The 23,494-nt window shown below is 39.6% G+C and overlaps 1 long non-coding RNA gene across 2 annotated transcripts in view; it reads right to left on the bottom strand.

Moving 5' to 3' along the window:
• Positions 1-1,333: 1,333 nt before the first annotated feature.
• LOC119247424 (uncharacterized) overlaps positions 1,334-23,494 on the bottom strand; it is a 63,730-nt gene continuing 41,569 nt past the window's right edge. The window contains exon 8 of one of the 2 annotated variants that reach the window (XR_008552169.1): positions 1,334-2,339. This is a non-coding gene — a long non-coding RNA (uncharacterized LOC119247424). Of the gene's footprint in view, positions 2,340-16,286; positions 16,803-23,494 lie in introns of those variants that run through there. The other variant, XR_008552170.1, reaches the window with a different exon arrangement.

Genomic DNA, 23,494 nt, shown 5'->3' with positions numbered 1-23,494 from the left:
CAAGTGAATACATTTAGCTTTATAAAACTTGACTTTATTGCATTTACTATGTCATGGACCTTCACTGGTCAGGGATGGACTCTTAGGAATTAGTGACTTTTTAAGAGGCTACAAAATTTCAGACCTAGTAAGAACCAAAATTTCAGTCATTCAAGAACCACTATCAAATCATTACTATTGTTTCCTTAATTTTTTTCATTAAATAAACTCACATTTGTACTTACAGTTTTATTTTAAAAGAAAACTTTGGATCATTTCCAATAAGGAAAAACAATCACTATCCCTTGCCACAAATAAAGGCAAACTATAAATGAATGCAATAAACAAAACAAGTTATTAAATTCCAACTAGCTAGTGTTACAGGCTGAGGCTTAATCTCCCTCCACTGACAAGGGGGATTGGCAAGTGGTAAAATAGCAGTGAAAGACTGTCATCAAAGCAAACTTTTCTCTTTGACAAAATCAGGAGGATTGAAAGTAAAATGAAAAGAAATTATTTTCTCACAAGGTGATACAGGATTATTTAGTGCTGGATCCTATCCCAACTAAAATCATCTCTAGTGGCTCATGTCCCACTCTTAGAGTAAGACTTTGGTGCTTGTGTACTGTTAACGTATTCATCCACTTAACACATTTACTGAGCACCTATTATGTTCAAAGCACCGTACACTGTAGACGAATGAACAAAACAGACATGGTGCCTTCTGCAAAGCTTCCTTCCTAGTGGTGAAACATAAGCTGCACAAATGCTCACACAAATTACACTGGCATTGGCTTATATAAACATGTCTGTGTATATCATGTGAAATATAGGTGAGTTAAATACGTCTACATGAACACATGTATTTGCTAAGTGCTATAAAGAAAAATTACAAGTTCTTATGTTATAGTTCGAATAGTAGGACCTTCTCTAGATAAAGAAAACACTTACTCTAAAGGACCTGGAAGGAAAGACCTATGTGAGAATGTAGCAATTCAGCTGAGACTTAAAGAACAAGAGTTATGTAAGGGGGAGGTGGAGTTTCTGGGGCACTCCAGGCAGAGGTAAAAGAAGTGTAGGAAAAAGATGGGCTCCTCTTTTAGTGAACTGAAAAAAGGAAGTGTGGATGAAGCGTTGCAAGCCAAAGGAAGAGGACAACTGTAAGAGGGGATAACCGGTCTCAGCCTCTGCCTGGAGAACAGAAACTCTCTCTGCAAATCTCTCTCTCCATCTTTGTACAGCACCCCAGAAATGTCTCCATATACTCAAGAGAAATCACTTTACTTTACATACACTAATATATTGGTTTAACCCCTGGGCATCTCACACATACACACACACACACACAAAAAAAAAAATTTAACCCATTCTCCACAAGGGAGTCCTTCAAATTTCTGTAAACGCCTAGGAAGTTACTCCTGTACCTTTTCTTCCAAAGAGTCTCTGCTGTGTGTTGTGCTCTTGTAAGAAAGGTGGGCTTTCCAAGATCAATTTCCGTTATGGGATTGGTATTTCCTTCTCCACATATAACGCCACATTGCTTTTTAGTTTTGGATGTTGCTTATTTTTTCTCTGTTTCTAACTGCCTTTCTGGATAACACCCAGCAAGTTATGGTCAGGTCAGATTTACTTGAGAACTAGGACCTCTCAAATGCCTGCCATCAGGAATGTTTATTTCTTCTTTCATGTCTCTTTCCTGTACCTCAAAAGACAAATTCCAGTTATAAGGGAATAGCAGTGGGCATTTACCTAAGCCAAATTCAAAGAAACAGTCAAAGTTTGTGGTAGAAAAAAAATACAGTATTGACTATTAAACGGATCTCCATTTATTTGGAGGGGGATTGTGGATGTTACATTCAGGGAAGGCGAGTGCAATGGGAGAAACTGCTCTTAATGGCCTCAGTTACAACGCAGGTGGCCCTAGAGGCAGGCCTGAAGAGGTGGGCATTCTGCCAGGCAGGGATCACACATCCCCATTTCAAAACTGGAGAAGAAAAACATACCAAAAAATCCATGAAGAAATATAATAGCCCTCTCATGCTGCCTGCAAGTGAAATGGCCTTTATTTATACATTTTATCCAAGTAAGATGGATAAAGTATTCCTAACTGCTCTCCTCTGTGCTGTCTCCCCTCTTTTATTTCTAGGATTTCTTGCTGCTTCCTGTTGCGAGGAATGTTGTGTCAGGGAGGAAGTCAGATGACTTGTTATTCCTAAGGGTTTCCCTCTTCTGTCAGCCTCTCCACTCTGTGACTGCTGCATTGTTCATTTCGCCTTCATCAGAGGAAGCAGTGTGGCCTGAGAAAGAGCAAGTGAGGTTCAAAGCAGGCAAGCTGCTTTTCCCCATCAGTCGTGATACACCTGGGGAACGCAAAGAAACTGAATAAAACACAGTCCAAATAAAAAACTGTCCAAAACACAGTCTGCCCTTTTCTCATGAGCCAGCCCGTAAGAGGTTTACTTCCGCACATAATCAGAAGAACTAACACTCAGGGAAAATGTCTCCAACTACAAGCAAAACTACATCACAAAAAGCATTAACATTCAGTGGATTTAAGTGACAGATGGATGGGCTTCTGTCTGTCATGGGAAGTACCCAACGTGTAAAGTTGTGCAGAATGGTGTTTGCCATGAAATTGCCAGCTCCTCCTGGAGATCAGAGACCACGTTTATTCATCTTTATATTCCTTCACTGTTGATACAACCTGCAGATTAGTTGTTCAACAAAATGCCTCATGAATTGGATTCTTAAGAGAAGTAATATGTTATAGGAATTCAAAAATATTAAGACATCTTCTGGTAGTAGAACTACGGTGATTTTTATTTCTGTTTTTTGGCTTTTCCATGTTTCTAATTTTCTCTGGTCAACATGAATATATTCCATTGAAAAGTTACCATTAAAGCTTCATAATTGAAAGGGACCAGAGAAAGTAGCCCAATCCTCTTATTCAGATGGAAATTGAGGCTGAAGGGGGCCTTCTCTGGTGGCGCAGCGGTTGAGTGCTGGGCTGCGAAGCTGCCCGCAGCCTCTGCAGCACTGGTTCGATCCCCGGCCCCCAGCAAGGGTCCCACATGGTGCGCAGACCTCTCCTGCCGCGCCCACTGCTCCCCTCAGCAGTGTATTTCATCGGTCTGCCTGTTCTGCTCCCCGCTCTGGTGAATTCTCTCACCCTCCCACTCTTCTGACTGTACCCAGTGCTTGTATAAATAAATACATAAATCTTTAAAAAAAAATAAAAAAAAATTGAGGCTGAAGGAAGCTAAATGATTGTCCAAGATCATAGTTTGTTAGGCAGAAGCTGAAATGAAACCGTCTTCATCCAGGTTTCTCAACCCAGTATCCCTCCTTTGGCAATACCCGCTGCCTTCCCTGGAAAGACGGTGCTTTGGTGAGACTGTAATCTAATGTTTTAAAAAGCCTCTAACCCAGTCTAAACTCAAACGGTGTCACTCAGTGAGTTTATTCCATAGAGGAAGGTGTGAACCTATTCCCCTAAACATACGGTGATGTAAACCAATTTTACCTCAATCAATCAAGTACTTGGCTAAGTATACAGTTTTTCATTGCTACAAAGGTGATTCAGATTCACTTTAGAAAATTTAGAAATCCACAAGCAAATGCATCAATGAAAAGAATTCAGAGACAGCCACTATCAACACTGTTTTGAATCTTATTCTTGTATTATGACCTAATCTCTTCACAACAATGTGGTATTAATATGTCACAGGTCACTTAACACTTGTCCAAAACACATTGTTTCAAGACTGCATTGTATTCCACTGTACGTCCAAAGCAAGCTGTCACTGATCCCTTACTCTGGAAACTGCCTTTTTCCTTTCTTACTATCATAAAAATGAATAAGCATGCTTACACATCAATGCACATTTCCATCGCTGTTTGTTCCAGACAGAAAACTCTTAGTGGAACTGCTTGAGAAGTAGAAATACAAATTAGAGCATCTGTCAGTATTACTAAACTGTTGTCCACAACAACTGAATCGCTTAATACTAGAGCATCCACGTTTAAGAAGTCCCCTTGTCCTTTACAAACACTTGGGACTGATATTTTTTAGACCTATAACGCCATGTTGTAATTGTCTGGAAATTGCCTAACTCGAAGATTCCTTGAGAATAAAAACGATGTCTTTTATTTCTGTAGTATTTCTGCTATGTAGCAGGCACTTATGGTGAGTGGGTGGGTGGGTGAATTTTTGTCAAGGCGCACCAAGAAACACCAAGACGCAAACAAGTTGTCTTTTCCCAGTTTCCAGGATTCTCTTGACTGATCTTTGTACATGCCCTGGGGAAAGCCCCCAGCCCTGAATTCTGCTAAGCCATCTTGCCTTTGGTTCTGGAGCACGAGGCTTACATCCCACAAGATCTGGCTCTCGTTCCCATTTGACTTCGGCAGACAAGATATTAAAATTACTAATTTTGGCTTACAGGTTGTTTACTGTGTCAAGTACAGCTAATTAAAGTTTTAACAGCAGAATAACAAATCTCAGATTTCCCTTAGCAAAGCAAAACTGAAAGCAAACACCCCCCCTGGACTGCTCCACAGCATCCAAATGCACCAGCTGGAAACATCCAGTCACCAGGGGCTGCATACGACTCAGAATTTGTGCTATAATTAATTTAACCCAATAATGCCGTGCTGAAAGGGCACTTGGTACCTATTCACCCCATGTGTGGACCTCATTTTGTCAGTCCTCAGAAACCCCAATGGGGTAGACCTGGGGTCTTGTTTGGTGCACAGCTCCTGTGCCCAGCACTGTTGCACACATGGTAAATGCCTATTAAATGTCTAGTGGAATTTGCTGACACAAAAGAGACGAAAAATGGGATGAGAAGATTGATTTGTGGAAGCCTGGCTGGGGGTGAGGTGGGATAAAGAGAATGATCCAATGTTCTTCACTGTCACCCACACCAAGTGAGACAAAAGGACACTCAGGGAAGAAACAGCCTGGTGCCCAGCTGGGCAGCTACACAGTTCATAAATTCTGGAACCCAGATTTGTTCCTAAGTCAGAAACAACCTCATTCATTTTCCCTGTTCTATGCTGCCTTCCAGCATCGGGGGTGGGGGTGGGGTGGGGGGGAATGTTTAATATTCTATGCATAAGAAATTATATTGCAATAAGTAATTTGAATCATAGTTTCAAAATTAAAATACCTTGAATAATTAACTATATTTCAGCTATGGTGAAGGAGTCACAGCAACATTCCCCCTGACTCCTGCCCCCTTATGCTTAGAAGACACCAAAGAGAGAACAATTCTCTACTCACAATAAAGCTGCAGTGAAATCATAGGTTTCATGGGAAAGGCAGAGAACAAAATGCACAACAGACTCTCTGATTTGCTTTTGTTTTTCAATATGGAATCTCTCCAACTGGAGATAGGAGTTAATCATTTTAATGACATTAAGTACCAATAACAACCAGGTGCCAATGCGGCACGGGAAATCATCAAACTGATCCATTCATTTATTTGGCCTGAGGCACTATGTAAACAAAGACAGTAGGTTCCTCGCTGTCCTCATAAAGCTTCCTGTCACTGGGGAGATGCATGAGCAATCTGTTGCTGTACAACGCAGTAACAGCTAAAAGGCCTGCGCCAACAGCATCACAGGAAGTCCTTTACCAAGTTTTTCAAGGCAAGACATGGTGGCAACAAAAGAATGGGTTGAGAAAAAGTAAGTAGAAGCAATAATTACACTAGTTGACAATATCTGCAATGCAAGCAGTTACCCATTTATTGAATGTCCTATGAACCAGGTAGTCATGACAACTCACTGAGGTAAAATGTATTATTATTCCCACTGAAGCTTGGAGAGTTTAAATAATTTATCCAGCTAGTAAATTCCTAAACATGAGGAGAACAAGTTGGGAGTAAAGATGTGAAAATTCATGTATAACAACCACTACCGTTTTCACTTGAAAACGAGGTACACATCTATATTATTTGCTGCTACATAACAAGTTACCCCGCCCCCCAAATCACTGGCTGAAACAACAAGCATTTATTATCTCATAGTTCCTGTGGGTCAAGAATGTAGGAGTTGCTTAGATGGGTTGTTCTCAGGATCTCTGAAAATTTGCAGTCAAGATGCTCTCAGGACTGTGCTCATCTGAAGGCTGGGTTCGGGTGGGAAGATGTACTTCCAAGATGGTCTCTCGCGTGACTGCTGGTGGGAAGTCTCCTCCTGCCATGTGGGCCTGTGCACAAGGCTCAGCGTCCTCATGACAGGGCAGCTGGCCTCCCCCAGAACGAGTAACTCAGGAGAGCAAAACAGAAGCTACAAGGTCTTTTATGACCAAGTCTCCAAAGTCTAGTTTCATCTCTTCCTCAACTTTCAATTATTGGAGTTGAATTCTCAAGCACAGTGCACACTCAAGGGGAAGAGAATTAGTCTCCACCTTTCAAACAAACTGACGCGAATTGGTGGATGTATTTCAAAACCATCACTATACCTCAGACTGGAAACTAAAATCAACTGTGAGGATCCTACTTGGAGAAAAAGGTTTGCATTTCGAAAAGGAGTGGGTGGCAAAGGAATCAGATCCCAAGTGTTGGGAAAATAAGACAGTGTCTACAGGCCAGGCAAAGGGCTATTACCTGGCATCACCTAGGTGTAGTTATTTTAGGGGGAGGAGGCTGGAGCTCAGTAAAATCCATAGATTTAGAGGCAGAAATGTGCAGTTAAAAGAAATACTTTTCTGTTATTTATTTTTGTTTTCCCAGATGTTGAGCACAGTTCTTTCGAAAAGGTCAATTTACTTCTTGGGTCTGTCACAAGAAAGGGTTAGGGCTGGAGAGAAAGGGGGGAATTTAGCAAATCAAAGGATGGGAGTAGCAGCATGGATGAAAGGGAGGGAGGTTAAGGAGGGGAGAGAGGAAGAGCAGGGCTCCTCCTACCAGATTCTCCTTGAGGGCTCTTCTGGTTTACCCCAGACTTTGGAACACTCTGTGCTCTGTTCAAAAGAGGGAGGCTCCTCCTTATCAGAGCATAAAGAAACTGGATGGAAATTAACTTCCAGCACTGAAAGCTGAATGTTAAAAAATCCATTTAGATGACTTCACCAAAGCAAAACAGAGACTGTGAATGGTCTTCACTTACCTCAGCGTTTGCACTGTTAGAGAAAAATAGCACAAATTCCAGAGATAGCCCAGCACTGTGGCTAAATGGTTGATCTTAAAGTCGGATTTGGGTTCAAATTTCAGTGCCATCTCCTACTAGCTGTGACACTGTAGGAGAGTTCATCTTTTGCAGATTTGTTTTCCTTTTTATAAAGATGGGATTATTAGTAATTTCCTCCAGGGCTGTGAGGGTTTAATGAGGAATGTCACCTCTTAAGGCATGATAGGGGCTGAGATTTGAAGTTGGGAATAAAAATGGAGAACACTGGTCATTTTCTGCTTCTCAATGTGGTTTATGAGAAATCCTCTCGTACTGTTCAGAGAACAAACTGTGAGACACTGCACCTCCTCCCCGAGCCCCACCTTCCTAACCTACCATCCCTGGGCCCTCCAGGGCAGGAGGAGGGCCCCATCGCTCTGAGCTGGCCTGAAACCAGAGCTGCTCTTGCCTGAAAAGTAGCAGCATTTTCTGATGTGCTAAATCCTGGAAAGGAGATGCAGCAACAATTTCCCAGGGCTCTGTAATCCCCATTTTTCTGAGACCACAGTTTTCTCTCTTCTCTTTTTACTACTACTACTTCTTTTTTTCGCACAGCAGCAGTCTTATTCAAGAACAGATTTCCAATTTTCTCCAGAAGTTGTTATAGGGCTAACCCAAAGAATCCTAGGGAAAGAGGTCCTGGGACAGGTATAAAGGTTGGTGACGACCCTCTCTGGAGTGAAAAGTGGGGTGATCACCCCCACAGGAATCTTATTTCCTAAGTCACACGTCACAAGCCACAGAGCTGTATATGCTTACGAACAGCAGGGTTGGGTGCCTGTGGCTGGCAGCAGAATTTTATGGTCTTTATGAAGAAGAAAACAATTACATAGTTCTGTATTAAAAATACATAGAGGATGGGGCCTCCCCTGGTGGCGCAGTGGTTGAGCGCTGGGCTGCGAGGCTGCCCGCAGCCTCTGCAGCGCCAGTTCAATCCCCCACCACCGGCGAGGGTCCCACAAAAAAAAAAAAAAAAATACATAGAGGATGATGCAAGAATAACTGTCATTTCCCACATAATCTAACCAGATACTAATAGGCTCCGTGACCCCTTGACCTCTCATTCCCATTTCCAGCTGGGGAGGGCCATGAGCTATTGCCAATGTTGGGCAGAATACTGGGGCAGAAACAGCTGCAATTCTCTTTCCAGATCTAGTGCTTCATGTTTCCCACATCTTCTCAGGGATACCTTCCCAGGGATACCTGGCCAGCCAAACAGGTCCGCTGGGCCCACGCAGACTTATCCAGCTAATATCTGAAGCACTTTTCCAAAAGCAGGCAAATTCAACTTTATTAAGGGTATAACTGGCAAACAGAAAACCTTCATAAAGTATTCATGTCCCTCTGGGGCTTAACTGGGGCTCCCAGAGAACAATGAGAAGGACTTAGCACTTAATTGCAAACTCTGCCTGGGAAGTCAGTTTATTCTGGATCCTTGTAAGAAGGATGGAGTATGCTGCTATTTACTTTTAATAACAAAACTGCCTTCCACCATAAGTCTGTCTCCTGAAGTCAGAGAAATTATTATTGCTACAGGTTAAGTCCTGGCTCTAAAGTCTGCCTTCACTGGACACATTCCCAGATATGTGAGGATGGGGGAACCTTAGATGGACCCTCCAAGAGTGAGAAAGACACAATCACATACACAGAAGACACTTGAGGCCAAGTCCAAGCCATCAGTCTCTGGCCCCAGCAGGAATTTTTGAAGTTTTTTTGTGTAGCACTTTCCTCAGTTTCAATGTTCATAACAACAAACACTTAGTAAGCCCTTCTCAGATACCAGGCATTATTCTGAGTCTTTATGTGTATTAGCTCTCTCATTTTCACAACTACCCTAAGGTGTAGGCTTTACTTATAATCCCCCTATTTTACAAATGCAGAAACTGAGGCACAGAGGAGTGAAATGGGGAAGTTACCCACAGTTGAAAAAGCTGTAGGTAGAGCTGGAATCCAAACCCATACTCTGATCCCAGAGGCTGGACTTGCCACAATGTTGTTCAAACTTGCTTGCAGCATTCTGTATTTTGTTCCTGGTTTTTGCATGATGTTGGGGTATGAAGTCCTTCTCCCCTTCTTTTGTGTCCTAGCAAACCACAGGCTGGGCATTGGAAGGTGTCCATGTGATACTTGTTTGGTCAGCGTCCATGCCTCAGCCATTTCATGCTTTTTAAAACACTTAACATTGATTCTTTCCAACTTCTACCCCAAGTGGTATTTTCTAGTGATGATCAAAACTTCATTTTCATTAAGAATCAGTATACAAGGCCTTCCTGGTGGCGCAGGCAGTTGAGCGCAGCACTGTGAAGCTGTCCGCGGCCTCTGCAGTGCCGGTTCAGTTCGATCCCCACCGGCTGCAGAGATGCCCACATGGCAGGGCAGACCTCTCCTGTCTCGCCAGCTGCTCCCCTCAGCAGTGTATTCCAGTCAGTCTGCCTATTCTGTTCCCCACTCTGTCTCTGGTGAGTCCTCTAACCCCCCATACCTCTGGCCTGTACCCCAGTTCTTGTATAAATAAATAAATCTTTAAAAAAAAAAGAATCAGGATATATTAGTAGAACATAGGTTCTGAAGACAGAGAAAGCTTTTAATTGACCTTCTATTGCCCCCAGATGAGAGACCTTGGGCAAGTTATTTAACATCTGAGTCTTAAATACCTGGCCTATAAAATGTGGGTAACCATACTTTCCTTTTAATATTATTATAAAAACAAAACATATTAAGCAGTTATTATCTCCAATGGAGAATAACTCCCTAAGGCTCTTTCCTGTTCTAAAAGTATAACTATTTAACTTTTTTGCTTGGGTTGTTATATATCCTCAAGGTTTAGGTTTGCCAGCTTGTTTCATTCTAAAGCATGTCTACTGGGTATAGAAAATCAACAACCAACTATGGAGTGTCCAGTTGCAGAGCGCATGCTAAGGCCAAGGGACCTACATTCTAAGGAGCACAGAGATACACATGCCTGGAAAGAAAATCAACTGTTCCAAGATGCAAATGACTGAACAGGACACTAACAGAAGAATGCACTTCTCACTGGGCCCTGTGTGAGAACATATGAATTGGGGGGGTGGGGAATAGACTGGAGCAGGCACAGAAGAGGAGAGGGGAAATCCCAGAAAGCCCTGACGGGGGTGATGAGCAAGCAAAGTGAGGTCTAGTATATAAAATGCAACATCACAAAGTATCTCCAGAAATATCAACAGTAACACAGTTGGCTGGGCAGTAGAGTTATGGTTGCAAGTCAAAAATAATTAACCATCGGTGGACACATTTACTACTGCATTTTGCTTTACCATGTACCATGTGCTTCACATGTGTGACCTCACTTAATTCTCACCAGGTCTATGCTAAAATGGCATTATCTCCATTTTGCAGTTGAGGAAACACACTCAGACTCAGATTCATTTTATTTCCACATTTGATTCTCAAAGCATTTCTGAGAGTTGGATCAGACAAGTGTTCTCTCCATTTCAGGAAAAGGTAAATTAGATTCAGAGAGCCCAGTGATCTATCCAAATGGTTCTCAATGCTTAAGCTAAAGATCCACCACCCCCTTTTATCATTTTTTTCCACCACTCTCTTTTTATAACTAATATTCATAATGCCACCTTTATTATCCTGAAATAAAACAAAACCACAATGAACCATGCATAACTGTGACAATGAAAACTGCCTCCAAAACATCCAAAGTGCTGCTTAGGGACCAGGAAGTCATAGGCTATGACCCATGGATAGTCTAAGACAGGGCCAGGTCGTAAACTCAGGTCCACAGACCAGGGGGCAAGGCCCTTCCTCCTTGAACAGATGGGACATGGCCAGTGCACAGGCACGGGTGACAGAGCTACGAGTGGAAAACATGAGTATCCATGCCGAAGTGAGGCCTTCAGTGTCTCGCCCCTCTAACCCTGGTCACCAGTATTGAGAAGATGGTGACATTAATATCACCTCCACTCCTCACATCCATAGCCTCACTTCTTAAATCTCTAAACTTCATCTTGATGAAATATAAATTAAATTTTATGCTCTCCTCTTAAATACTCCACATCCTGGTTCTAACAACAACAACCCCCAACCCCTGAGGCTTGAGAAGGATCACTTACATTCTTCATGGCCAACTCAAATCAAATTACAGCACAAAACAAGACATTGGAAAACAGACTTTTATTTTAAAAGTCTGTGCATGAGATTTATCATCCTCTTGGTCAAACCACTTGACAGGACTAATGGCTCTGATCAACCCTGCCAACAAAAACCAGAAGGACAGGACAACCAGCACTCACATTTCAGAGGTGCCTTTGGGAGATTCTGGATGGACAGATTTTATGCACAGATTGTTAGGAAGAAAGCCAAACATTATTTTGACCCTTGAGGTTTAATTCATGTGCTTTAACAACCTGTTTGCATGCTTATAAACCTATGTCACGATCCACCAAACAGTCAGCAGCAGGCATTTCTCCCAGCTGTTTGTGAACATTCTTTTAGCAGACAACAACAAATAATAAAGCCACCACAGAGACACTGCCTTGCTGTGGCTCACGTCTTTAAGTTTCTATCCAAAACTACTAAGCAAATGATTCAACATATAGTTACTAAGCAACTGCGTGGAGCCAAGGACCTTTACCTGGTGTGAGAGTGGAGTATAATAAAGACAACAGAGCCAGCCAAAGTTGTCCATGTGTTAGCCAACGTCAGGAGTGGCGCAGATAAATAAAATCTACAGACTACTCCAAATTTAAATTTAACAGGCAAATTGTTTTATGGTAGTTAACAGGAAAATCTCCCTCAATTAGCCTCAATCACATCTACTGGTAAGCCCAAGACTGACTTATCAGGAGAAGGAAGGACGACCGGCTCATCAAAAGTAAGCTGAATAGGGCCTCCCCGGTGGCACAGCGGTTGAGCGCTGGGTTGCGAAGCTGCCTGCAGCCTCTGCAGTGCCGGTTCGATCCCAGGCTGCTCCCCAGTCACCGGAGGAGGGTCCCACATGGTGCGCAGACCTTTCCTGCCGCCCGCTGCTCCCCTCAGCAGTGTACTTCGGTCCTTCTGCCTGCTCTGCTCCCTGCTCTGGCTCTGGTGAATTCTCTCACCCTCCCGTGCTTCTGACTGTGCCCAGTGCTTGTATAAATAAATCTTAAAAAAAAAAAAAAAAATCTTTAAAAAAAAAAAAAGTAAGCTGAATGGCAGGGACCAAACACCAACTGAGACAAAAGAAAATAATGAAGAAAAAAAAATAACTTTCGGTGGGAGTCTATGCGTCTAGGTATGTACGCGCACTGTCTGGTCTGCAAAGTCAGAGAAAGACTTACATGCTAAGGGAAAGACAACCTAAAATATTTTCAAGGTTTGTTAAATTCCGCTGATGTGAAGTTCAACTTCATTAATTCTGTTCTCATTTGTGAAAGAAAAACACGTTACTCTTTAGGAAATGGATATTTACTAGATGTGTTTTCTTTCTTACAATCTTGGGAAACAAAATACATTTTCTTTCTTCCCTCATATTTTCAATGGTAAATTTCCTATTATCTTCTTCAAAAACAGTATAGCATTCTATTTTATGGAGAGTAAAAGAAAGACCAATTTCAAATAAAAAGAATTAGGAAAAAAATGACTGCTTTCATGATTTGCTTTCCTCATCTTGTGGAATGCTAGGATATTGCTGCTAAAGTTTTTAGGAACAGTTTTATTAAGATATTAGCGATGCACCACAGAGTTTACCCATCTAAAGTATGTAATTCAGTGGTTTTTAGTATGTTTTGTGTATTGCAATCATCACCATAATCTACTTTAGAACATTTTCATCATTTAAAAATGAAATCTTACACAATCGGTACTCACTCTACAGTATCCCCTGCTCCATGTCCCCCTTTTCTCACCCTAAGAAATCATTAATCTACTTTGTCTCTACAGATTTGCCTATTCTGGACACGTCATATAAATGGAATCATTCAATATGTGGTCTTTTGTGACTGGTTTCTTTCACTGAGCGTATTGTTTTTAAGGTTCATCCATGTGACAGAATGCAGTACCTCATTCTTTTGATCACTAAATGATATTCCATTATATAGATATATCACATTTTGTCCATTTATCAGTTGAAGATCTGAGTTGTTTGCACTTTCTAAGCTATTATGAATAATGTAGCTACAAACATGTGTATACAGAATTGTGTAGACATGCTTCATTTTTCTTCCAAGTATGTATAGGAGTGGAGTTGCTTCATCATAGGTCACTTATGTTCAGCATTTTGAGAAAGCGCCACTCTGTTTTACAAAGTGGCTACACCATTTTACATTCTCAACAGCAGTGTATGCCCACACTTGCTATAATCCATCTTTTTTATTACAGTTATCCTACTCAGTGTGAAGTGGTTTTTATTTGCATGTCCACAATGACTAGTGATGTTGAATATTTTTTTCATGTGCTTATTGGTCATTTGTATATCTTCTTGGGAAAAAAATTCATTCAAGTTCTTTGCTCACTTTTAAATTGGCTTATTTGGATTTTTTTTTTACTGTTACTGTTAAGTTGTAAGAGTTCTCTATATATTCTGAAAACAAGTCACTTATCAAATATATGATTTGCAAATATTTCTTCCAGTTGTATGAACTGTCTGTTCACTTTCTTGATGATGTCCTCTGAAGCACAAGTTTTTGATTCTGATGATGCTAATGGTTGTTAAGTTCCTCTTAGTATATATTCTACAGAGGCAGTGAAATTAAGATGAAGGCATATTTGTGCAGCTATGTTCATAGCAGCATCATTCACAATAGTCAAAAGGTGTGAGCAACTCATGTATTTATCAACTAAAGAATGGAAATTCAAAATAAGATATGTACACAGTGGAATACTACACAGTCTTAAAAAAGGAAGTGGTTCAGATATATGCTATGACATGTATAAACTTGAAAACATTATGCTAAGTGAAATAAGTCAGTCATGAAAGGAGAAATACTATGTGATTCTATTTATATAACTCATATAAGTACCTCAAATACCCATATTCACATATAAACAAGTACAATGGTGTTTACCAGCAGCTGGGGAAGAGGGATGAGGATTTATTCTTTAAAGATTTATTTATTTATGCATACAAGAACTGGGGTACAGGAAAGAGGTGTGGGAGGTGAGAGGATTCACCAGAGACACAGTGAGGAACAGAACAGGCAGACTGACTGAAATACACTGCTGAGAAGAGCAGTGGGTAAGTCAGCAGAGGTCTGTTGCACCATGTGGGTCACCCACATGGCTGGAGATCGAACTAGTGCTGCAGTGGCTGCAGACAGCTTCATAGTACTGTGACTTAACCCCTTGCGCCATCAGGGAGGCCCCAGGAGTTACTATTTAATGGGGACAGAGTTTTAGTTTAGGGAGCTGAAAAGAGTTCTGAAGATGGACAGCAGTGCTAGCTGCACAACAGTGTGAATGTACTTAATGCTACTGAATTGTACATTTTAAAACAGTTAAGAAAGCTGTTTAATAAAAGATGAAAGCAACAGTTAGTTTCTTGTTCTTGGGTTTTGTTTTTACCACCTTGTTCTTTCCTGCCAATTTCTATGCAAATAGGTAAGATGGGCAAAAAGTACAAAATAGTAAAAGTTTCATTCCATCCAAGAAGAAGGAGACAGGAAACTTGGAAATAATTCCTTTCTGTTGAAATAAACTCCTATTGAAGAGGGATGCACTTGAGGTATTGCATGGCATGCTGGGGATTCAAAGATGCTGAAAATAAGGAACCTGTGCCTTGGAGGAATTCCAGTGTAGGAATGTATTTTCAATCTCTTGAATGGTATTCAACCTAATTCAACTTTCATACTTTCTGAATGAGAATTTTGTACACGTTGGAACAAACAATATTGTAATCAGTCTGACTATACCCAGGGAAGTCCTAGTTTCTTCCCTCCTCTGATACAACAGCATGGCTTTCAATGCTATAAAAAGCCAAAATCTCTTACTCATCCCTTAAATATAAAAAAGAGGATGATTATGCAATTTGAGATCCAGATACTTATTGTTCTGAATGAGTTCATACAATTGCGTGTTTACAACTATCTTATACTTTCCCCTGACCACATATAAAAGATCACCGCAGTATAATAATATGCAAATCTATTTATGAAATCATTACCAACAGAGCAGGCCTGCTGAGAACTAAGAGGAAATGCCACATATGACCTAAGACTAAATTATCTACAAAATCAAGTCTTTGAAAACTACAAACACATTTTATTACGGCACAAGAGTATACCAGCATAAGAAAAAGTTTTGGCAGAGCAAAAAGTTAGAATCATCTATACCAGAAACAGTTTTAAAAAGCAGCAGGGGCATCTTTTGGACAACCACAGGAGTTCATTTAATAACTCAACAAATATTTAAGCATCTGCCATGTACCAGGTATCATCCAGGTTCTAAGTATAAAATAAAGGATAAAGCCCAACCTGGTTTGAAAATGAATATAAGAAAGTGAAAATCAAAATCAACAAAAAACTATGAACCAGAGACACTTTTTGGGAGGTGGGGGGCGGGAGGGGAGGGATTGGGGTCAGAATGGGGCGTTTGCAATTGTATGGGGGAATATAAAAATAAAATTTATTATTAAAAAAAAAAGCCCAACCTGGTTCAACTTCCCCAATATCTGTCTACACAGCGAACAAGTAAGTCACACACTCAGTAAGATGTGATAGTGCTGTGACAGAAGATAGGAAGGCAATTGGATTGTAGAAAGGCAGGGAGAAATCAAGAAATGCTTGTTGCAGGAGCAAAGGTTTTGGGTGCACAGAAGTAGCGAGGCAAGGAAGGTAGAAAGAGGGTCAGTTTTCCTGGGAGAATGAAGAACCTATAAAGGGAATGGCTTATCTACACAGGTAAGACGCTGGGTTCTTGAATCAGGAAGAACCGGGACAGAGATCCTGTCTATCAGTTAGAAAACCTAACATCTAACAAAATCAAATCTTTTCCAACTTCATTTTCTTTCTTATCCAACCTCATGGCAATAGCAACTGCATCTCTTCATAGGGGAGTAAACGAGGCAAGTACACGAGAAAAGCACAATAAACATACCTATTGTCATCAGGGTTTTTTTCATAGGAAGAAGTTTAGTAAAAAGAGAATTGAGAAAAACACTTGACCTTTGCAATTTCCTTTTATTTGGGCCTCAACTTTCAGCATATCCATGAAATATTTGTGTCCCAAAAAATGATAATGTCTGATATACTTAAATTGCTGATGGAGCTGCTTTATATGAACACAGGTTATCAGATAAGGTTAGATTCAGCTATGAGTAACAGAGTCAAAATAATGACTTAGACAAAATTAAAATGCATTCCCTTGCATGTGAAATTCCAGAGGCAGACAGCACGGTGCCAAGGAGGCTGGCTCTGGTCCATAAAGTACTCAAGAGAACCAAAAGCCTTCTCGTTCACTGCTCTTACATCCTTCGAGCATGGCTCTTGTGCTCATGATCCAACATGGTAGCTACAGCAACAGACCTGTGTGTTCCAGGCAGAAGGACAGAGGAAGGGGCAAACAGGAAGAAAGGTCAAAGGGCACATTTTCAAAAGAATCCCGGAAGCTACCAAATAACCCTTCAGAGGCTGGGAAAGGTAGCATTTACTCTGGATGACTATGTGTCCAAGTAAAACTTGTGGGTTCTGAAAAAAAAAAAAGAATGAATATTGGACATAACTAGCAATCTCTGCCACAACATTCAGTATGCTAGAAACTCAAAATATAATAAGTGGGTATTTTAAAAGGAGGACATTGCTGACATCACTAAATGGTAATTATGAGAACTTGCACAACTCTAGCTGCAAAGATTGACAAAAATATTACGAGAACTGCTGCACTGAGGTGAGTCACAAAGAAGATGAACAGTGTTGTTGATAAACTGCTTAGAGATAACCTGTTTATCAACAGTTCTTTTCATTTCCTTTGCAGAAGAGGATGTGAAAGAAAGTTAATTGGTGTTTTTTAGGAAGTAATAGAATGGTAAAGTTATGCATAGTCTTAGCTCCAATAAATTCGTATCTTTCATTTTCTTCAACAGCAAGACAAACTACATGCAAAATAAGTTTGCTGAAGAATATTCAACAGGAAAACAGATAGTTGACTGCTCAGTGGGATTAAATTAGTATGCAAAACACTATAACATGTTATACCATCATTAAAAAGGAAAGCCACATACAAGTAAAAACTTTATCTTATGAAGTGAACAGATAGTTTTTATTGATTATAATTTGGTATACATTAATGTATATTAATGATTTTAACATTTATGTAAGTTGAATTTGACATGAATTTAACATTTTACCATAGACTACTGGTTAAGGATTCCCAATTCTCAGCCAGTGCAAACTAAATGGGTTTTATATAAAGTCATAGGGATTTAAAAAATATAAACAATTCTCTGCGGGTTTTGAGAATAAGGTTTTTCTAAAATCAAAAGTCCACATAAACTTGGTCAGAATGACATATCATGCATGATTTAACCAGAACTGTAACCATCTACAAAATTGACTACTCTGAATTTACCTCCTATCCTTTCTCTACATCCCTTGATGGCACAAAAAATGAGTGACAGTGAGGAGACTATGAAGCAAAGAAGTAACTACAAAATAACAGTTAAAGAAAAGAAAATATCAAAATCAACAAACAACTATGAACCAGAGACACTCTATGGGGGGTAGGGGGTGGGGAAAGGAGGGGTTGGGGTCAAAATAAAGGGGTTGTAATTGTATGGGGAATATAAAAATAAAATTTAAATTAAAAAAATTAAAAAAAAAAAGAAATTTAACATAAATTAATCACAGTCTTCCATGATATAAAGTTTGAGAATTCACACTTTGTCAAAATTCTAACTTATTTGCTAATACAAAAATACTTTGGAAACATTTAAAAAAAAAAAAGAAAAAGGGAAAAAAGCAATATGAGTGATCAAAATTAAACCATCAGCTTCAGAATAATAATAAAAATCAGAAGTGTAATCTTTTTAAAAATGAGTTCATCTCCTCTGAGAAAGGAGAAAGTACTCCATTCCAAAAGTGTGAGTTTTGTACCTTATATTTTCCTTTTTGCCGTGGCTGCCAGGAAATTCCAGTAAAACATATTAAATTGACGATTTTACAACTTATAGTATAGTATTTTTGGCATTCTCTTATTTTCCTTGATTCTGATTTTCAACTTCTAGATCTACAACACCAGCTTTATTATTATATATCTGTTGAATTACACTTCAAATTCCTCATAGGCAGGAGCAGAGTAAGTCAACTAAGAAAACTCCCTAGAACCTTCTACATTCCACCAAAAATAACGTATAGTCTACCTCCTTCCTAAGCAAGCTCATCTGAACTATACACTTTCAAGTCTCATATGACATGTATTTCAAGCACTGGGTACATCACTAAAAAAGGAAACTACAGATCAATATCCCTAATGAACATAAATGCAAAAATCCTCACCAAAATCTCTTTTTTTTTAAGATTTATTTTATTTATACAAGAACCTGGGTACAGGCCATATGCTCGGGAGGGTGAGAGGACCCACCAGAGACAGAGTGGGGAACAGAACAGGCAGACTGACGAAATACACTGCTGAGGGGAACAGTGGGCGAGACAGGAGAGGTCTGCTAGCCATGTGGGTTGCTCCAAGGCTGGCGGGGATCGAACCAGCACTGCAGAGGCTGCGGACAGCTTCACAGTGTGGCGCTCAACTGCCTGCACCACCAGGGAGGCCCCCTCAAGAAAATCTTAACCAACAATTTCAACAATACATTTCAGAGCCCATATATAATGATGGGATTTATTCCAGGGATCCAAGGATAGTGCTACATAGGGAATTCAATTAAAATAATGCACTATAGGAAAAATAAAAACCCTATTACCATACCACTAGATGCAGATAAAGCATTTGACAAAATCCAACATCTATTTATGACAAACACTTTCAATAAAATGGGGATAGATGGAACATACCTCAATATAATAAAGGTTACATACAACAAACACACAGCTAACATCATACTCAGTGGTGAAAATACAGTTTTTTCTCTAAGATCAGGTACAAGAAGAAAAGGATGTCCACTCCCAATACTATTATAAAATGTAACACTGGAAGTTCTAGCCAGAGCATTTAATCAAGAAAAAGATAAATCTAAATTGGAAAATAAGAAGTAAAACTCTCACTATAAACAATAAATTAGTACAATGAAGTGACAGTTACAAAATCAATATACAAAATTCTGTTGTGTTTCTATTTGTAAATGGCAAACTAGAAGAAAACAAAATCAAGAAAATTTAATTTACAATCACTTCAAAAGGAATTATGTACCTAGGACTACATTTAACAAAGGTGAAAGACCAGTACAATGAAAACTGTAAGATATTAAAAGAAACAGAGGGCACAAAGAAAGGGAAAGATATTCCATGTTCAAAACTGGAAGAATTAACATTGTTAACATGGCCATCTTATCCAAAGCAATAAACAGGTTCAATGTAATCTCTATCAAAATGTCAGACATTATTTAAAGAAATAGAACAAACATAACTGAAATACATATGTAATGAAAAAAATACCCTAAATAGCCAAAGTAATTCTGACAAAAAAGAATGGAGGCATACACTCCCAAACCTCAAACTGTACTACAAAGCTATGGTAATCAAAACAGCATGGTATTGGACAAAAGTAGACACACAGACAAATGGAATAGAATTCAGAGCCCAGAAATAAACCTACTTATATGGACAGTTAATTTACTACAAAGACATCAAAAGTATACAGTGGAGAAAGGAAAGTCTTCTTCAACAAATAGTGTTGGGAAAACTGGACAGCCACAAGTAAAAGAATGAAACAGATCATTATCTCACACCATGCACAAAAATTAATTCATAAAGGGTTAAAGACTTGGCCATTAGACCTGAAATAACAAAACACAGAGGAAAACACTTGATGACATTGGCTTCAGGGATGATTTGGGGGACTCAATTCCAAGGACGAGGGAAACAAAAGCAAAAATTTTTTAAAAAAAGGACTACATCAAACCAAAAAGCATCTACACAGTGAAGGAAACTATCATTTAAATGAAAATACATCCAAATAAATGGGAAAAAAGTCACACATCATATATTTGACAAGGGGTTAATAGCCAAGATATATAAATAACTCATGTAACTCAACAACAATAAACAAAACAAATAATCCAATAAAAAAATGAACAGAAGAGCTAAACACTTTTGCAAAAAAGACATGCAGATGGCCAACTGGCACATAAAAGAATGTTCATCATCACTAATTATGAAGGAAATACAAATCAAAACCATAATAAGATGACAATTCACACTTTTGAGATTGGTCTATATCAAAAAGACTAGTTTAACAACTGTTGTTTAGAGAGTGGAGAAAAAGGAACCCTTTTATCTTGCTAGTGGGAATGTAAACTGGTAATCTATGGAAAATGGTATGGAAGTTTCTCAAAATATTAAAAGTAGAGCTACCATATGATGAAGCAATTGCACTCCAAGGTATCTATCTGAAGAATATAGAAATACTAATTGAAAAAAATATAAGCACTCCTATGTTCACTGCAGCACTACTTATAATAGCCAAGTTAATGATCAGATAAAGAAGACGTGTGTATATATGCACCCAATATAATGCGGCTCAGCTATAAAAAAAAAAAAATGAACTCTTGCCATTTGCAACAACATGTATGGAACTGAAGGGGATTATGCTAAGGAGAAAGACAAATACTGGATGATTTCACTCATGCGGGAATATATAGAAACAATGCAAAGGAATAGACAAAATCAAACCAAAACAAACCCTTGTATTCTGACTACAAAACTGAAGTTACCAGAAGGGGAAGGAGGGTAGAATCAAGGGGTGAAGGGGATCCAATGGACCATGGTGGGGGGTTCTTGTTACTTTGATGATGGTGGGCATGTTGTAGTAACAAATATTTGAAGAGGTATGAACTTGTATTTCTAAAACATGTAATGTGTTGTTAAGCCAGTATTACCTCATAAAAGGTATTCTTTTTTATGATTTTGATAAATTTAGAGTCATCACAGGGACTCTTCATAAACAAAATTGTACCATGAAAATAAAGCAATTTTGGGGGACTGGACAAACCATGTCAGAGCTTGAAAATAATTAAAACTAGTAAATAAAACTTTGCTCAGGCAACATCCCAAACTAGGGCACTGGAGAGGAAAAATGACAGATGCAAAATCTGAGGAACACTTCCAGCAATGATTATGCAAAGCACTGGTCGTTCATGCTTTGATGGTAATGCACTCATTTCTCCAACTTCCAGCTCACTAAAGCTCACTAAATGCAAGTGTATTTAATGACGGTGACTGGATTGAAAGGTAATTGGAAGCTGAAAATAGAGTCTTAGCCTCATTCTAATAAACCTCTACCAGAGATGTTTGTTGTGTAAAAAGCACTATTCCCTGGGTATCTATTTAAAGGAATAGTCACTAAAGATTTTAAGGGTGTAACCATGAGTGTTTTTAAACTATGAATACTAATAAACCTATGAAAAATAGATATCAGGAACCCAGAATGACTGAATCCCATTTTTAGATAAATAATATGAGAACAATAAATTCAAACCATGAGCCCATTCCACTCACCTGACTTCCCTCTAATGCCATTTTTTTGCCATTCCCCTTTTCTTTTCACCCTAACATCCCTTCCCTGGTATCAGGCACCCCACCACGCCTTGACATATTCTTACAAGAGGCACAGTGTACTGAGGAAGGAAAGAGACACAATCCTTCAAATTTTCTTCTCTCCTGCCCCCCCCCAAGTCTGACCAGACCATGAAGACACCCTGGGGGTGACGGTGGAGGTCATGATGAGAGCAGGTATCATTATGTATCTGCTCTGTTCCAGACACATTTAAATTATATCCCCTCTAGTTCTTACAAGGACCCAGTAAAGAATAAATACTATTAAAATCATTTATCAATTGCGAGTAACAGAAAACATCGCTAACAGTAGCTTATATAAGTAGGGGTCCATTTTCCTTACATAACAAAAAATCTGGAGAGACAGTTCCATAGATGCTTAGGGGACTCAGTGAGAGCAGAACAAGGGTTTGGGAGCTCTGTGATTCTGCTCCCTAAGTATCCAGTAGCAGGGGTACAGGAGACACTTGCTTTCCCCAGGGCCCCCAGGGGAGCTGTTCATGAAGATCACCTGTTAATGAAGCCAGAGCTGCAGGGACCCACTGGCAGCTGAGACGTGTGGCAAACAACCTGACAAAAAATGTCAATCCCAAAAATATGAAGGGGTGAAAGCCTTTTGTAACTCTGAAAGTGTCAGGCCTCTGCCTCCACCTTGGGCTCAGGTTAGACTACAGACAGCCCTGGAGGCAGTAGTGGCCGCAGGCAATGAAGGGTGTACCCCACACAGACATTCAGTGTCTGCACACATTCTCTATCCCCTCTGCTCCTTCTCCCTGCAGTGGAGATGACAAAAGAATATTTATATTCCTAAGCAAAAATAATTTAATTTTGCTTTATTAAACTTCATGAAAATTAAATTATACAGGTTTTCTCCTGCAACTTGATTTTTCATTTGGTATTTATTTTTTGACTTTCATTCATGTTTACACATATAATTAAACTTCATTCATTTTCACTGCCACACAGTCCTGCTTACCAGACAATTAGCTCTCATTTCAAATGCTATTACTTTCTGCCTTTGAAATATAATCCTGAAGGAAAGTCCAAACAAGTATTTCTTTTATCTTGGGAAGAAGAAAAGCAAATTCCTAGGAGGCAAGAGCGGGGAAATGCACATCTTCCGCCTCTGCTCACAGTTTATCATCCTTGTTTGAAGAAAATGCCAATTATGGTAACAGCAAAGATGGACTTTATAAGGACATTAAAACCCAAGTTCTTTTTCTGAGCCAGGACAGAGCTAAGATCCAGCATCTACTGCCACATTTGATTTTTATTACAACCTTGTGCGGCAGGTGTGGGAAATTCAGAGAGGTGGAGTAAATTATCTAACATGACAGTGCATGTGTCAGAGTCCCAGACACTATGTCTAAATATAATTTATTACACAAATCAGGGCATTTCTGAGAGAAAGGGGTGCTACTAACAACTGCACCAGGAACCAAGCATAAAACTGTACACCAGGACATGATCACACTATTTCTAACTTTCCCAGATGCTCTTGTAATCTTCCAAGTTCAGATATAACCAGATTTTGGGCCCAATTCTCTGGTTTATGATCCTTTTGGATGGAGATGCATGTCCCTTGCAGGTCACACACAGTCCCTCATGCCTCCTCTGCAGGTTACCTGAAATAACTGATTGGCATACCAGAAGCA

The sequence above is a fragment of the Talpa occidentalis genome, unplaced genomic scaffold (genome assembly GCF_014898055.3).
Source record: "Talpa occidentalis isolate TD23 unplaced genomic scaffold, MPIMG_talOcc4v2.1 talOcc4.16, whole genome shotgun sequence".
In the NCBI taxonomy this organism is placed as follows: Eukaryota; Metazoa; Chordata; class Mammalia; order Eulipotyphla; family Talpidae; genus Talpa; species Talpa occidentalis.
Note: the sequence above shows the minus strand (reverse complement) of the source record. Positions and strands in the feature narration are given on the sequence as shown.